Source organism: Mustelus asterias, chromosome 26, assembly GCF_964213995.1.
Source record: "Mustelus asterias chromosome 26, sMusAst1.hap1.1, whole genome shotgun sequence".
NCBI lineage: Eukaryota > Metazoa > Chordata > Chondrichthyes > Carcharhiniformes > Triakidae > Mustelus > Mustelus asterias.
Window position 1 is genome coordinate 5,368,800 of NC_135826.1, and position 16,357 is coordinate 5,385,156.

The 16,357-nt window shown below is 46.7% G+C and overlaps 1 protein-coding gene across 1 annotated transcript in view; it reads left to right on the plus strand.

Annotated features, from left to right (window-relative positions):
• The window catches only part of grin3bb (glutamate receptor, ionotropic, N-methyl-D-aspartate 3Bb), an 82,542-nt gene that overhangs the window by 41,454 nt on the left and 24,731 nt on the right, over window positions 1-16,357 (plus strand). The gene's annotated exons all lie outside the window — the stretch shown is intronic.

Below are 16,357 nucleotides of genomic sequence, written 5' to 3' on the forward strand. Positions count from 1 at the left end.
TTGCCCTTCACAAATCCGTGCTGACTATCCCAGATTAATCCGCATCTTTCTAAATGGTTGTAAATCCCATCTCTAAGGACCTTTTCCATCAATTTACCAACCACCGAAGTAAGACTAACCAGGGTCATTTCTATTCCCTTTCTTAAACAGAGGAACAACATTCGCCATTCTCCAGTCCTCTGGCACCATCCCCGTGGATAGCGAGGACCCAAAGATCAAAGCCAAAGGCTCTGCAATCTCATCCCTTGCCTCCCAAAGAATCCTAGGATACATTTCATCAGGCCCAGGGGACTTATCGACCTTCAGTTTATTCAAAACTGCCAGGACATCCTCCCTCCGAACCTCTATTTCCTCTAGCCTATTAGCCTGTAACACCTTCTCTTCCTCAAAAACATGGCCCCTCTCCTTGGTGAACACTGAAGAAAAGTATTCATTCATCACCTCGCCTATCTTTACTGACTCCATACACAAGTTCCCACTACTGTCCTTGACCGGCCCTAACCTCACCTTGATCATTCTTTTATTCCTCACATAAGAGTAAAAAGCCTTGGGGTTTTCCTTGATCCGACCCGCCAAGGACTTCTCGTGTCCCCTCCTAGCTCTCCTAAGCCCCTTTTTCAGCTCATTCCTTGCTAACTTGTAACCCTCAATCGAGCCATCTGAACCTTGTTTTCTCATCCCTACATAAGCTTCCCTCTTCCTTTTCACAAGACATTCCACCTCTTTCGTGAACCATGGTTCCCTCACTCGGCCATTTCCTCCCTGCCTGACAGGGGCATACCTATCAAGGACATCCAGTATTTGTTCCTTGAAAAAGTTCCACTTTTCATTAGTTCCTTTCTCTGACAGTTTCTGTTCCCAACGTATGCCCCCTAATTCTTGCCTAATCGCATCATAATTACCTCTCCCCCAATTGTAAACCTTGCCCTGCCGTACGGCCCTATCCCTCTCCATTGCAATAACGAAAGACACCGAATTGTGGTCACTATCTCCAAAGTGCTCTCCCACGACCAAATCTAACACTTGGCCCGGTTCATTTCCCATTACCAAATCCAATGTGGCCTCGCCTCTTGTCGGCCTATCCACATATTGTGTCAGGAAACCCTCCTGCACACACTGCACAAAAATTGCCCCATCCGAACTATTTGACCTACAAAGGTTCCAATCAATATTTGGAAAGTTAAAGTCCCCCATGACAACTACCCTGTGACCCCCACACATATCCATAATCTGCTTAGAAATTTCTTCCTCCACATCTCTATTACTATTTGGGGGCCTATAGTAAACTCCTAACAACGTGACCGCTCCTTTCCTATTTCTAACCTCAGCCCATATTACCTCAGTGTGCAGATCCCCCTCGAAGTGCCTTTCCGCAGCCATTAAACTATCTTTGATTAACAATGCCACTCCTCCACCTCTTTTACCAGCTTCCCTACACTTAGTGAAACATCTATACCCCGGAACGTCCAACAACCATTCCTGTCCTTGTTCTACCCACGTCTCCGTAATGGCCACAACATCGTAGTCCCAAGTACCAATCCATGCCCCAAGTTCATCTACCTTGTTCCGGATGCTCCTTGCATTGAAGTAGACACACTTCAACCCACCTTCCTGTCTACCGGTACCCACCCTTGACCCTGATACCTTCCCCAATACCTCACCACCCACACTGACTTCTGGACTACAACTCCTTTTCCCACTCCCCTGACAAATTAGTTTAAACCCCCCTGAAGAGCCGTAACAAATTTCCCTCCTAGGATATTGGTGCCCCTCTGGTTCAGATGCACCCCGTCCTGTTTGTACAGGTCCCACCTTCCCCGTGGGCGGCACGGTAGCACAGTGGTTAGCACTGCTGCTTCACAGCTCCAGGGTCCCGGGTTCGATTCCCGGCTCGGGTCACTGTCTGTGTGGAGTTTGCACATTCTCCTCGTGTCTGCGTGGGTTTCCTCCGGGTGCTCCGGTTTCCTCCCACAGTCCAAAGATGTGCGGGTTAGGTTGATTGGCCAGGTTAAAAAAAAATTGCCCCTTAGAGTCCTGGGATGTGTAGGTTAGAGGGATTAGTGGGTAAATATGTGGGGGTAGGGCCTGGGTGGGATTGTGGTCGGTGCAGACTCGATGGGCTGAATGGCCTCCTTCTGCACTGTAGGGATTCTATGATTCTATGAATGTGCTCCAATTATCCACGTATCTGAAGCCCTCCCTCCTACACCATCCCTGCACCCACATGTTTAACTGCACTCTCTCCCTGTTCCTCAACTCGCTATCACGTGGCACCGGCAACGTACCAGAGATGACCACATGTTTTGTCTTGGGTCTCAGCTTCCAGCCCAGCTCCAGAAATTCCTGCTTTAAATCCCCGTCCCTTCTCTTACCTATGTCATTGGTACCAATGTGTACCACGTCTTGTGACTGTTTCCCCTCCCCCTTCAGAATCCAGAAAACACGGTCTGAGACGTCACGGACCTTGGCATCTGGTAGGCAACATACCATCCGTGAGTCTCTTTTGCTGCCACAGAACCTCCTATCTATCCCTCTAACTAACGAGTCCCCAATAACTATTGCCCTCCCGCTCTGCCCCTTACCCTCCCGAGCCACAGAGACGGACACAGTGCTGGAGATCCTCTCACTGCGGCTCACCACTGGCATGTAATCCCCCTCAACCGTATCCAAAGCGGAATACTTGTTGCTAAGGGGAACGACCACCGGGGATCCCTGCACAGACTGCTTCCTCCCAGCCCCTCTCACCGTCACCCATCTGTTTTCATTCCTCGGAGTAACTGTATTCCTAAAGCTTCTGTCTATGGCCACCTCTGCGTCCCTAACAATCCTAAGTTCATCCAACTCCAGCTCCAGTTCCCTAACACGGTTTTGGAGGAGCTGCAGATGGGTGCACTTCCCACAGATGTAATCAGCAGGGACACTGTCATCGTCCCTCACTTCAAACATAGTGCAAGAGGAACATAGCACTGCCTGCACACCCATCCCCTCTAGATACTTGCCAGTACCAGGTAGAAACAGCAAGAATGAATTAAACTCACCCCTGCTCGCCCTTTCTGCCTAAGCCCTGTGAGCCAAAGCCGTATAGCTCACACTCTGCTTCCCACACACTACACTGCCCGCTCCCGACGCTGCCCGCTGTATACTGCAGCCTAACTTTTATACTTCACGCGCTTAAAAAACCCCTCCCAGACTCCTTAGCAGCCCACTTCCAGTTTTCACTTTAAACTTAAAATACTGCTGCAAAGGTAAAGGCCAAAATAAAACACACACTAGCTGACTAATTAAATAAATAAACAATTCAATTAATCTCTCACCAGCACTGCTGCCTCCAATCACTCCCTCTCAGCTTGCTCCAGTGGAACAATGAGGGGGAACCTCCCAGGTAACTGACTTTTAAAGTTAAAATAAAAACCCTTCCCAGACTCCTTAGCAGCCCACTTCCAGTTTTCACTTTAAACTTAAAATACTACTGCAAAAGTAAAGGCCAAAATAAAACACACACTAGCTGACTAATTAAATTGACTTGAGCCAATACAAACCTCACCCACCAGACCTGACCATTAGGATGGGAATTCTAGTTGTTTGTCTGCACTGTTTACCTTGCAATCTGTACAAGCAGAATCGCAGAGGGCACCATGGTTGGGAACATACTCCAGGTACCCTGTATTTATTTTTCAATACTACATCTCATTAAAAACATAGAAACTGGAAGCAAGAGTAGGCCATTCAGCCCTTCGAGCCTGTTCCGCCATTCATTTTGATCATGGCTGATCATCAAATTCAATATCCTGATCCCCCCTTCCCCCATATCCCTTGATCCCCAAAAGCTATATCTAATTTCTTCTTGCAATCAGACAACGTTTTGGCCTCAACTACTTTCTGTGGTAGTGAATTCCACACATTCACATCCTCTGGGTAAATAAATTTCTCCTCACCTCAGTTCTAAAAGGTTTACCCCTTATCCTCAAACTATGACCCCTAGTTCTGGACTCCCCCCACCACTGGGAACATTCTTTCTGAATCTACCCTGCCTAACCCTGTTAGAATTTTATAAGTTTCTATGAGATCCCCTCTCACTCTTCTAAACTCCAGTGAATATAATCCTAACCGACTTAGTCTCTCTTCATATGACAGACCTGCCATCCCAGGAATCAGCCTGGTAAACCTCCCTCTATAGCAAGGAAATCCTTCCTCAGATAAGGACACCACAACTGCACACAATACACCAGGTGTGGCCTCACTAACGCCGTATATAATTACAGCAAAACATCCCTATTCCTATACTCAAATCCTCTCACTATGGAGGCCAACATAACATTTGCCTTCTTTACTGCCTGCTGTATCTGCGCACTTACTTTCAGCGAATGATACACAAGGAAACCAAGGTCTTGCTGACTAGCCACCTCTCTCAATTTACACCCATTCAAGTAATAATCTGTTTTCCTATTATTGCTACCAATGTGGATAACCTCGCATTTATCCATATTATACTGCATATGCCCACACACTCAGCCTTTCCAAATCATGCTGAAGCATCTCTGCATCCTCCTCACAGCTCACCCTCCCACCCAATTTAGTATCATCTGCAAATTTGGAAATAATACATTCAGTTCCCTCTTCCAGATTATTAATATATAATGAGAACACTTGGGGTCCTAACACAGATCCCTGTGGAACCTCACTGGTCACTGACTACCAATCAGAAAAAGACCCATTTATGCCAAATCTTTGCCTCCGATCTGCTAACTAGCTTTCTATCCATCTCGAGACATTACCTGCAATCCCATGTGCTTTCACTTTACATTGTAGTCCGTTATGTGAAATCTTGTCGAAAGCCTTCTGAAAGTCTAAATAAACCAAAACTGACTCTTGATCAACTCTACAAGTTACATCAACAAAGAATTCCAATAGATTTGTCAAGCATGATTTCCCTTTCGTAAATCCATGCTGACTTTGCCTATTTATACCACTGCCTTCCAAATGCTGAGTAATGAAATACTTGATAATGGACTTTAGAAACATCCCCATTACTGATGTCAGGCTCACTAGTCTATAGTTCCCTGTTTTCTCTCTACTTCCCTTTTTGAATAGCGGGCTTACATTAGCTACCCTCCAATCTGTAGGAACCAGTCCAGAGTCCAAAGGAAAATAACCACCAATGGATCTACTATTTCCAGGGCCATTTCCTTAAATACTCTGGGATGAAGATTATCAGGACCCACATCATCACATTCAATATCCTGATCCCATCTTCCCCCAATATTCAAGAACAACAAAGAACAAAGAACAATACAGCACAGGAACAGGCCCTTCGGCCCTCCAAGCCCGCGCCGCTCCCCGGTCCAGGATTGAATCCTGAATCCAGGATCCCCGCCCAATTTTCCAGCCTATCTACATACCAATATCCTATCCACCGAGCTGTCCCTCACAGCTACGATGCTTTGTTCATCACAACCTATTAACTCACCCCCACCCCCCCATTCCAGACCATGTGATCTCCAGGGAGAGGCGAAAACCCAGAGTGAAAACCCCAGGGCCAATATGGGGAAAAAAAATCTGGGAAATTCCTCTCCGACCCCCTGAGGCGATCGAAACGAGTCCAGGAGATCACACTGGCCCTGATCGGAAAATGCTTCCCAACCCTAGTCATTTCCACTTCCACGAACACCATATGAATTCCCTGCCCCCGAGACAGGTTCCCAACTATCCGCAGTCTCGCTCTGTACTGGCACCAGCAAGATGATCATAGAATGAAGCCTTGAAATGAGAAACAAGGAACAATTAGCCCGCGCCGCTCCCTGGTCCAAACTAGACCACTCTTTTGTATCCCTCCATTCCCACTCCGTTCATATAGCTGTCTAGATAAGTCTTAAACGTTCCCAGTGTGTCCGCCTCCACCACCTTGCCCGGCAACACATTCCAGGCCCCCACGACCCTCTGTGTAAAATATGTCCTTCTGATATCTGTGTTAAACCTCCCCCCCTTCACCTTGAACCTATGACCCCTCGTGAACGTCACCACCGACCCGGGGAAAACCTTCCCACCGTTCACCCTATCTATGCCTTTCATAATTTTATACACCTCTATTAAGTCTCCCCTCATCCTCCGTCTTTCCAAGGAGAACAACCCCAGTTTCCCCAATCTCTCCTCATAACCAAGCCCCTCCATACCAGGCAACATCCTGGTAAACCTCCTCTGTACTCTCTCCAAAGCCTCCACGTCCTTCTGGTAGTGCGGCGACCAGAACTGGACGCAGTATTCCAAATGCGGCCGAACCAACGTTCTATACATCTGCAACATCAGACCCCAACTCTTATACTCTATGCCCCGTCCTATAAAGGCAAGCATGCCATATGCCTTCTTCACCACCTTCTCCACCTGTGACGTCACCTTCAAAGATCTGTGGACTTGCACACCCAGGTCCCTCTGCGTCTCTACACTCTTTATGGTTCTTCCATTTATCGTGTAGCTCCTCCCTACATTATTCCCACCAAAATGCATCACTTCGCATTTATCAGGATTGAACTCCATCTGCCATTTCCTTGCCCAAAATCGAAATGATCGGAAACACAATTGGTCCCGAGGGTTTCGGATAAAGGATACTCTTCTTGTGCTAAAAATTACAGACTTACCACAACTGTTTTTTCCTCCGAATTTTGACATGCAAAACGTCTAATTTGATTTGTGAACTACTGTGGTCCGAGGACAGGAAAATGAATTAATTACGATAGAAACAGCTAATGCTGGAAAAACTCAGCAGCTCTGGCAGCATCTGTTGGAGAGAGAAACAGAGTTAATGTTTCGAGTCTATGTGACTCTTTTTAAAAGTTTATTTATTAGTATCACAAGTAGGTTACATTAACACTGCAATGAAGTTACTATGAAAATCCCCTAGTCACACCTGTTCAGGTACACTGAGGAAGAATTTAGCATGGCCAATGCACCTAACCAGCACATCTTTCGGACTGAGGGAGGAAACTGGAGCACCCGGAGGAAACCCACGCAGACACGTGGAGAACGTGTAGAATCCGCACAGACAGTGACCCAAGCCGGGAATTGAACCCGAGTCCCTGGTGCTGTGCGGCAGCAGTGACCACTGTGCCGCTCTTCTTCAGAGCTGATGAGTTAATTGGCTCTTTGGAGTTAATTCTCTTTGCTGTCAGTTCTGACGAAGGATCATCTGGACTTGAAACGTTGGCTCTATTCTCTCCCCAAAGATGCTGTCAGATCTGCTGAGATTTTCCAGCATTTTCTGTTTTTGGATGAGTTAATTGGCTGCTTGGAAGGTCACTGGGCGTTAAATTAGGCTTTGTAACCAAGGTGACCAACTGCCGTGTATTTATTTTAAGCTATTGTCCCTAATTTTGATTTTTCTTTTGTCCTGTGTCTCTGAAGGGCTGCCTTTTGTGCCTTATTTCTAGGGCAGTCTGTGGGAGACTGAGCCTGGATGTCACCTCTTGTCTTTGCCTCTTTGATTTTTGTCTTTGCATGCGTACTGCTGTTGTTGGCCACCAGGGGGATTTCTGGTCAGCGCTCCACCACTCCTGCCTTCCCTCACCAGGACCTATGGTCAAAACGTCATTTATTTGAGTTAATCATCCTGTGTGTAGTGCCTGTTTTCTAGTGCCAGACAACCTCCTAAATGCCCCAAAATCATGAGCAGAAAGTACACGCAAACTCCCAAATCATGTTATGAGGCCTTTTAAACTGGGTAAGGACAAAGAAAAGGCATCCTTTACCTATGTCTGAAGCAGGCGTTATACTCTTTACATATATAGATAAGGTGTACAATGTCTGTTTTTGAGTCCACTTCAACATTTCCTTTCACTGAGGCAATGTTGATCACTCACTGATCCTTCCATTAAGGTCCAAGGTCCTGAGCATCTCAAAACAACCCTTATTTCGTACAGCTTTAGCTGTTCCCTGATCCAGCAGTAAATAGCACCATTTGTTAAAAGTTATATACACGTTTAATGAGGAGCAGAAAGGCAAACTTTTCCCGCAGTGAATAATAACGTTATCTGGAGGAGGATTGATGTAGATTAATATAAAATATACAAGGCACTGTATTTCTGGAGAGGGAAATGATTGGGAGAGATTCTGGAGAAAGGGCTTGAGATCAAGCAAAAAAGGATGAGCTTGTTGAGTTAAATAAGCTTATATTGAATATTCCCCTCACCTTCTCTGCTTTTATTCACCCTTACCCTGCACTATGGCCATTTTCTGCACTCTTTTACTGAGACTGCTAGGTGAAAGTCCAAGACTAACAGTCCAGGACACCATGATTAAACAGGAGCAAGGACAAGTTAAATCAAGGATTAAGCAACGCTAAGCTCAGGTTTTGAAAGCCTGTAGGTTGTAGGAGAAAGGGAAGATGGAGAAAATTGAGGCAATCAAGACTGTTGATGCATTGGGAAGGAATGCTATTTACTTCACTTCAACATAGTGAGAACACAAGTTGGAGTAAGTACGTGTAGGTGTATGTGCAGCAACTCAGCAAGGCTCCTTCAACAGAACATTCCAAACCCACAACCCCTACCACCCTAGATGGACAAGAGCAGCAGACATAGGGAACACCACCTCCTGCAAGTTCCTCTACAAGCCACTCACTTGGAAATATATTGCTGTTCCTTCACAGTCGCTTGATCAAAACCCTGGAATTCACTTCCTAACAGCACTGTGGGTGTACCTACACCACATGGACTGCAGGGGTTCAAGATGCAGCTCACCCTTACCTTCTCAAAGGCAATTAGAGAGGGACAATAAATGTTGGCCTAGCCAGAGATGTCTTCATCCCATGAACAAAAAAAATGAATTAAAACAAAAGGGAAGTTCAGATGAGTATCAATATGATGGGGGAGGTGATGCCCTAGTAGTATTAACAACTAGACTATTAATCCAGAAACTCAGCAAAGGTTTTGGGTTCGAATCCCACCACGGCAGCTGGTGGAATTTGAATTCAATAAAAAATATCTGGAATTAAGAATCTACTGATGACCATGAAACCATTGTCGATTGTCAGAAAAACCCACCTGCTTCACTAATGTCCTTTAGGGAAGGAAATCTGCCATCCTTACCTGGTCTGTCTCACGTGACTCCAGAGCTACAGCAATGTGGTTGACTCTCAACTGCCCTCGGGCAACTAGGAATGGACAATAAATGCTGGGCAGCCAGAGACACCCATGTCCCACGATTGAATTTAAAAAAAGGTAAGGCAGGAAGAGATCAACTTGAGATGGAGGAGAGTATGAGCATCCACATAGACTCAGATATAACTGAATGGTCTGAGTTGTGTATGCAAAGGTGATGGAGAAAAATGTTGATGAGAGAAGAATCACATATTGAGTGGTCAGAACCTTTCCAAGGGTGTGAGAAATGAGTTAGAAAACTCTCCTCAAACACAGGTATCGTACCTAGATTTAAGCATTATGGAGTGTTAAGTTATTAAGTTTGACACGAGAAAAGAAACCAAGCTCAAGGAAATCAGCCTCCCATCCATTGACTATGTCTACATTTCCTGCTGCCTCGGCAAAGCAGCCAGCATAATTAAGGACCCCACGCACCCCGGACATTCTTTCTTCCCCTTCTTCCGTCAGGAAAAAGATACAAAAGTCTGAGGTCCCGTACCAAACGACTTGAGAACAGCTTCTTCCCTGCTGCCGTCAGACTTTTGAGTGGACCTACCTCGCATTAAGTTGATCTTTCTCCACACCCTAGCTATGACTGTAACACTAGATTCTGCACTCTCTCGTTTCCTTCTCTATGAATGGTATGCTTTGCATAGCACGCAAAAAACTACTTTTCACTGTATACTAATACATGTGACAATAATAAATCAAATCAAATCAAAACGTTTCCTGAAGGCCGCTTCAATACAGGGGATATTGACTTACTCAACAAAGAAATCAAATACCCTTAACTAGAGCTAGACTGGGTCACGCTGCTGAACAATAATGGATAATCATTGAAGGTACAAGAACTCTGCTGTAATTCGAGAAGGTTTCACTGTTTTGAGCACACTGATAGCTCCTCGGTTCTGCATTGAAGATCAATGCTAGTTAAAGTTTTCTCCATGTATCCTGTCCGTCTTTAGCCTGTGGAGGAATGCAAACTCCTGGAGCTGAAAGTTTCACTGCACCAGCACTCGATAAGATTAATGATATCTGTGCAGGGCGCCAACATCCAGTTGCGCAGCCCTGATAGAATTATTTGCTGAATGTCAGTCCCTGTTTCTGGGAGTGCCTCCCTTCCTCGATATGAATTCATTTATCAACGACAAAAAGATTTCATCTCCATTTTATGAGGCAGCCAATTTCCTCGGCAAGGCATCTCTACCCTGTGCACATCAATCCTTTCTGTCGAAACCCAAACCTCAAACACCATTCTAGATTTAGGTGCTTATTAGTTGCAACCAATGAGAAATATTTTGTGGTAATTCTGTAAAATAAACAAATTGATTTCCAATAATGTTGCTCATGGACTGTACCCAGGACAGCAGTAAGAACAATACATGGTATGGATTTCCAGAAAGAATAGCGGGCTGAGAATTTTGGAATCATTGAAGATAATGGAGGAACATTAGGGTCTTTCTGGATCAGTGAACTGAACTGGGCTAACTGACCTTCCTTATTCGCAAATACCTTCCGGTCTTACAAACACTGCAGCCCAACTCATATAATATTTTACTCTGCTGTCAGCGTTGAGCTCTGTGCAGTCTAACCTGTCTCTTTGAACACCACAAGAACAAATTACTCTTGTCACAGTCAAGGTTCCTTAAAATCCAATAGTATTCCTTTTGGTGCGATTTCTTTCCAATTTTATCTGTAACTTGGAGAAGGGATTAGGGGAATCCTGTGCAAGTTCCACCCCCAGTCGTTTATCTACCGAGTCCTCGTAAATCTCCAGCTGTTCCTCCAGTTCAGAAAAATATTTCCATTTCTTCCTCACATATATCTCATTCCTTAAAATGCTTCCCAATGTTTTCCAATTAGATGTTGTACTGGATGCATCTTTCCTGTGTCCTACTTTATGGTCATGGCACAGTGGGTAGTTCCCTGCCTCTGAGCCAGGAAGTCCAGTTTCATAGAACATAGAACAGTACAGCGCAGAACAGGCCCTTCGGCCCACAATGTTGTGCCGAGCTTTATCTGAAACCAAGATCAAGCTATCCCACTCCCTATCATCCTGGTGTGCTCCATGTGCCTATCCAATAACCGCTTAAATGTTCCTAAAGTGTCTGACTTCACTATCACTACAGGCAGTCCATTCCACACCCCAACCACTCTCTGCGTAAAGAACCTACCTCTGATGTCCTTCCTATATCTCCCACCATGAACCCTATAGTTATGCCCCCTTGTAATAGCTCCATCCACCCGAGGAAATAGTCTTTGAACGTTCACTCTATCTATCCCCTTCATCATTTTATAAACCTCTATTCAGTCTCCCCTCAGCCTCCTCCACTCCAGAGAGAACAGCCCTAGCTCCCTCAACCTTTCCTCATAAGACCTACCCTCCAAACCAGGCAGCATCCTGGTAAATCTCCTCTGCACTCTTTCCAGCGCTTCCACATCCTTCTTATAGTGAGGTGACCAGAACTGCACACAATATTCCAAATGTGGTCTCACCAAGGTCCTGTACAGTTGCAGCATAACCCCACGGCTCTTAAACTCAAACCCCCTGTTAATAAATAAAAGCTTTATTTTTGCATCCCACCCCAGGATTTGATGGCCAAGAAAGGTGCATTCATAATGTGGCCAAACAGGTTGATCGTCAACCTAAAAATCCTTCCAATGGGGCAGCACGGTGGCACAGTGGTTAGCACTGCTGCCTCTCAGCACCAGGGACCCGGGTTCGATTCCAGGCTTCGGTCATTATCTGTGCAGAGCGTGCATGTTCTCCCTGCACCTGTGTTTGTTTCCTCCGGGGGTTCTGGTTTCCTCCCACAGTCTGAAAGACATGCTGATTAGGGGCATTGGTCATGCTAAATTCTCCCTCAGTGTACCCGAACAGGCGCCGGAGTGTGGCAACTAGAGGATTTTCACAGTAACTTCATTGCAGTATTAATATAAGCCTACTTGTGATTAATAAATAAATAAACTTTAAAAACTTTAAGACATGCCAATGGCTGGCTGTAAGAGCAAAAGAGATTCCTGGTCAGCCATGCTTGATGTGGAGTGGCCCCCCTCAAGCTATAAGCCTGTTCCCAGAATAACTAGCTAGGGAACAGATGAAAGGTTAAATCTCACGGGATCAGGGGTGAACTAGCTAGATGGATTTAAAACTGGCTTGGCCATAGAAGACAGAGGGTAGCGGTGGGAGTGTTTTTCTGAATGGAGGTCTGTAACTAGTGGTGTTCCGCAGAGATCAGTGCTGGGACCTCTGCTGTTTGTAATATATATAAATGACTTGGAAGAAAACGTAGCTGGTCTGATTCGCAAGTTTGCAGATGATGCTAAGATTGGCGGAGTTGCGGATAGTGATGAAGATTATCAGAGAATGCAGCAGGATATTGATAGGCTGGAAAATTGGGCAGAGAAATGGCAGATGGAATTTAATCCAGACAAATGCGGGGAGATGCATTTTGGTAGATCCAATTCAGGTGGGAGCTATAAAATAAATGGCAGAACCATCAGGAGCATCGACACACAGAGAGACCTGGGAGTACAGGTCCACAGATCCTTAAAAGTGGCAGCACAGGTGGAAAAGGTGGTGAAGAAAGCATATGGCATCGAGTATAAAAGTTGGCAAATTATGTTACAGATGTATTTTGTACAGATGTACAGAACGTTAGCCACATTTAAGACTTATCTTGATAAGCATATGAACAAACAGGGAATAGAGGGATATATGCAATTGGTCTAGATAGGACAACATGATTGGCGCAGACTTGGATGGCTGAAGGGCCTATTCCTGTTGGTTCGGCCACATTTGGAATACTGTGTCCAATTCTAGTCACCACACTACCAGAAGTATGTGGAAGCTTTGGAGAGAGTACAAAAAAGGTTTACCAGGATGTTGCCTGGTATGGAAGGTATTAGCTATGAGGAGAGATTGAATAAACTGGGATTGTTCTCCCTGGAAAGACGGAAGCTGAGGAGCAACCTGATAGAAGTTTATAAAACTATGAGAGGTATAGATAGGGTGAACAGTTGGAAGCTTTTTCCCAGGGCAGAAATGACAATTACAAGGGGGCACAAGTTCAAGATGAGGGGTGGGGAAAGGTTCAGTGGAGATGTGCGGGGGAAGTTTTTTACACAGAGGGTGGTGGGGGCCTGGAATGCACTGCCAAGTGAGGTGGTTGAGGCAGTTACGTTAGCCACATTTAAGACTTATCTTGATAAGCATATGAACAAACAGGGAATAGAGGGATATAAGCAGTTGGTCCAGATAGGACAACGTGATTGGCGCAGACTTGGAGGGCTGAAGGGCCTATTCCTGTGCTGTGCTGTTCTTTTTTCTTTGTTCTTTGAAATTCTGACTTGGTGAACCACTAGGTCTGGGAAGAGAATTGGAATTGGAACGTTATAGTCATGCTTTAGTGTAAGTTTATTCTATCCAAATGTCTTGCAGCTGTTTAGTTAGTACACAAGTTGTTTCTAGAACCTCTTTGTTTAAAAAAGAGACAGAAAGAACAGCAGCCATTTTGAGGATTGTGGTGAACCATCGTTGGTTCCCACTGGATAGTACTGAGCCAGGGGCTGGCCAGTACTACAAGGATGTACATATGTTACTGTTGGGTTGTGCTATTGTTGCTGTTGGGGTTAGGGTGGGGTTGTTACACCTTTGTACTGTAGTGTTGTGGCACATCCCAGTCGGGCTCCGCCTCCTGGGAGAGGTATAAGAGTCCCTGCTCTGGCCGGGACCCCTTCAGTCTGGGATAGTGTATATAAGTTCTGGCAGCTTCATTACAGTAAATAAAAGCCTTTCATTTACCGAGCTTCAGGCCTCGTGTTTGAGTAGCGCATCAATTTTATTTACTGTCGTTAAATTCTCGTCGAAGAAAAAAAAAGAGAGAGAGTATGGAGCAAATTCTGAAGCCGGAACGCCTTACGCTAGATCCACGTGCGGTGGGCGCTTCTAACACCTTCGACCACTGGCTGAAGTGCTTCGAAGACTACCTGGCAGCCTCCGCAGCGGTCACCACAGATGATGACAGACTCCGGGTCCTCCATGCGAGGGTAAGCGACACTGTCTACCTCGCGATCCGTGCGGCCACCGATTATACTAAGGCCCTCGAGCTTCTGAAGAAGCGCTATATCAAACCACTCAATGAGATACACGCTCGTTACCTCATAGCCACTCGACGACGGCAGTCTGGCGAAACGATGGAGGACTATGCGAACGAGCTCCTACAGCTAGCCAGGGGCTGTAACTGCAAAGCTGTGTCGGCTGAGCAGAGCATGAACGATCTCGCCCGAGATGCGTTTGTGGCCGGGGTCGGATCGTCGTACATTCAACTTAAACTGTTGGAGAAGGGTAACCTTAACCTTACCCAGGCCATCGAGCTAGCAGAGATGCTCGAGACGGCCTCCAAAAGCTTAGTATTATATCCGGAGGACCATGTGGAGACAACGTGGCAGGAGCAGTCGCCAATCCCTCCTCGTCCCTCGGGTTTGAAATGCTGCGTAATGGCGTGCTCACACTCGGGCCAGGCGACGGCAGCAGCCCCGGGTGACCCGCGGTGCTATTTCTGTGGGGGAGTGAAGCATACTCGGCAACGGTGTCCCGCTAAAGCTGTGTTGTGCACCGCATGCGGTAAAAAAGGGCACTATTCAAAAGTGTGCCGATCTAAACCCAGGAACGGCAGTGCGGCCTGCGATTCTTCAGAGCTCGGGTCTTCGTCGTCGAAGTCATCGCGGGGTTCGTCCACGTGCGAGGCCAGGACGACGCCATTACGGTCAATGGAGTCGGAGGAGTGTGACCACCAGGGGTCGCTGAGTTTGGCGTCCTCACCCACGTGCGACTCATGGGAGCGGCCATGTTGGTCGGCACTGACCACGAACGACCAGCAGGGGTCCTCCTCATTGATCTCAGCTGCCTGCAGTGGCGCTCATGAACCAATGGTGGCGTCGATCATCCTGGACCAGGCCAAGCCTCATAGACTTGACAAATCTATGATGAATATCCAGGTAAATGACCACGTGATTTATTGTCTGTCTGACAGCGGGAGCACTGAGAGCTTTATCCACCCAGACACTGTGAAGCGGTGTGGACTCCAGATTCAACCTGCCAAACAGACAATCTCTATGGCATCAAGGTCCCGGTCTGTTGCCGTGCTAGGGAGTTGCGTGGTAACCTTGAAGATGCAAGGCACAGTTTACGAGCGTTTCAAGCTCCTCGTGTTGCCGTATCTTTGTGCGCCAATACTTCTCGGACTAAACTTCATGGTCCACTTGAGGAGTGTAATCCTACAGTACGGTGGGCCACTCCCTTCACTGGCAGTGGGAAAACAGCAGCAGCCTCCAAATTGCCCAACGCGCCCCGCCTGCAGCCTCTCGACGCTGAAGATCACCACACCCTCCCTGTTCCAGAATCTTGTGCCAGGCTGCAAGCCCATCACGACTAAGAGTAGGCGTTACAGCGCTGAGGATCGGATCTTCATTAGATCTGAGGTTCAGCGGCTCCTCAAAGAAAGGATCATACAACCCAGCGCTAGTCCGTGGAGGGCGCAGGTCGTGGTGGTCAAGAGCGGGAACAAACCCCGGATGGTCATTGACTACAGTCAGACCATTAACCGATATACGCAGCTGGATGCGTATCCTCTCCCGCGCATATCTGATATGGTCAATCAGATTGCGCAGTACCGGGTGTTCTCCACCATAGACCTCAAGTCTGCCTACCACCAACTCCCCATTCGCCCAGAGGACCGACAATACATGGCTTTTGAGGCGGATGGTCGCTTGTATCACTTTCTCAGGGTTCCCTTTGGTGTCACCAATGGAGTCTCGGTCTTCCAGCATGCTATGGACCGAATAGTGGACCAGAACGGGCTGCGGGCTACCTTCCCGTACCTGGATAATGTCACCATCTGCGGCCATGACCAGCAGGACCACGACACGAATCTCCTGAACTTCCTACGCACTGCATCTCGCCTGAACTTGACCTACAACAGGGAGAAGTGTGTGTTTCGTACGCGCCGTTTAGCCATCCTAGGATATGTGGTGGAAAACGGGGTCATTGGCCCTGATCCAGACCGTATGCGCCCCCTTTCTGAACTTCCCTTGCCTGCTAGTGCAAAAGCACTGAGAAGATGCTTAGGCTTCTTCTCTTATTATGCGCAGTGGGTTCCAACAACGCGGACAAAGCCCGTCCGCTCATTAAGTCCACGACTTTTCCCTTAACGCCAGAGGTCCGATTG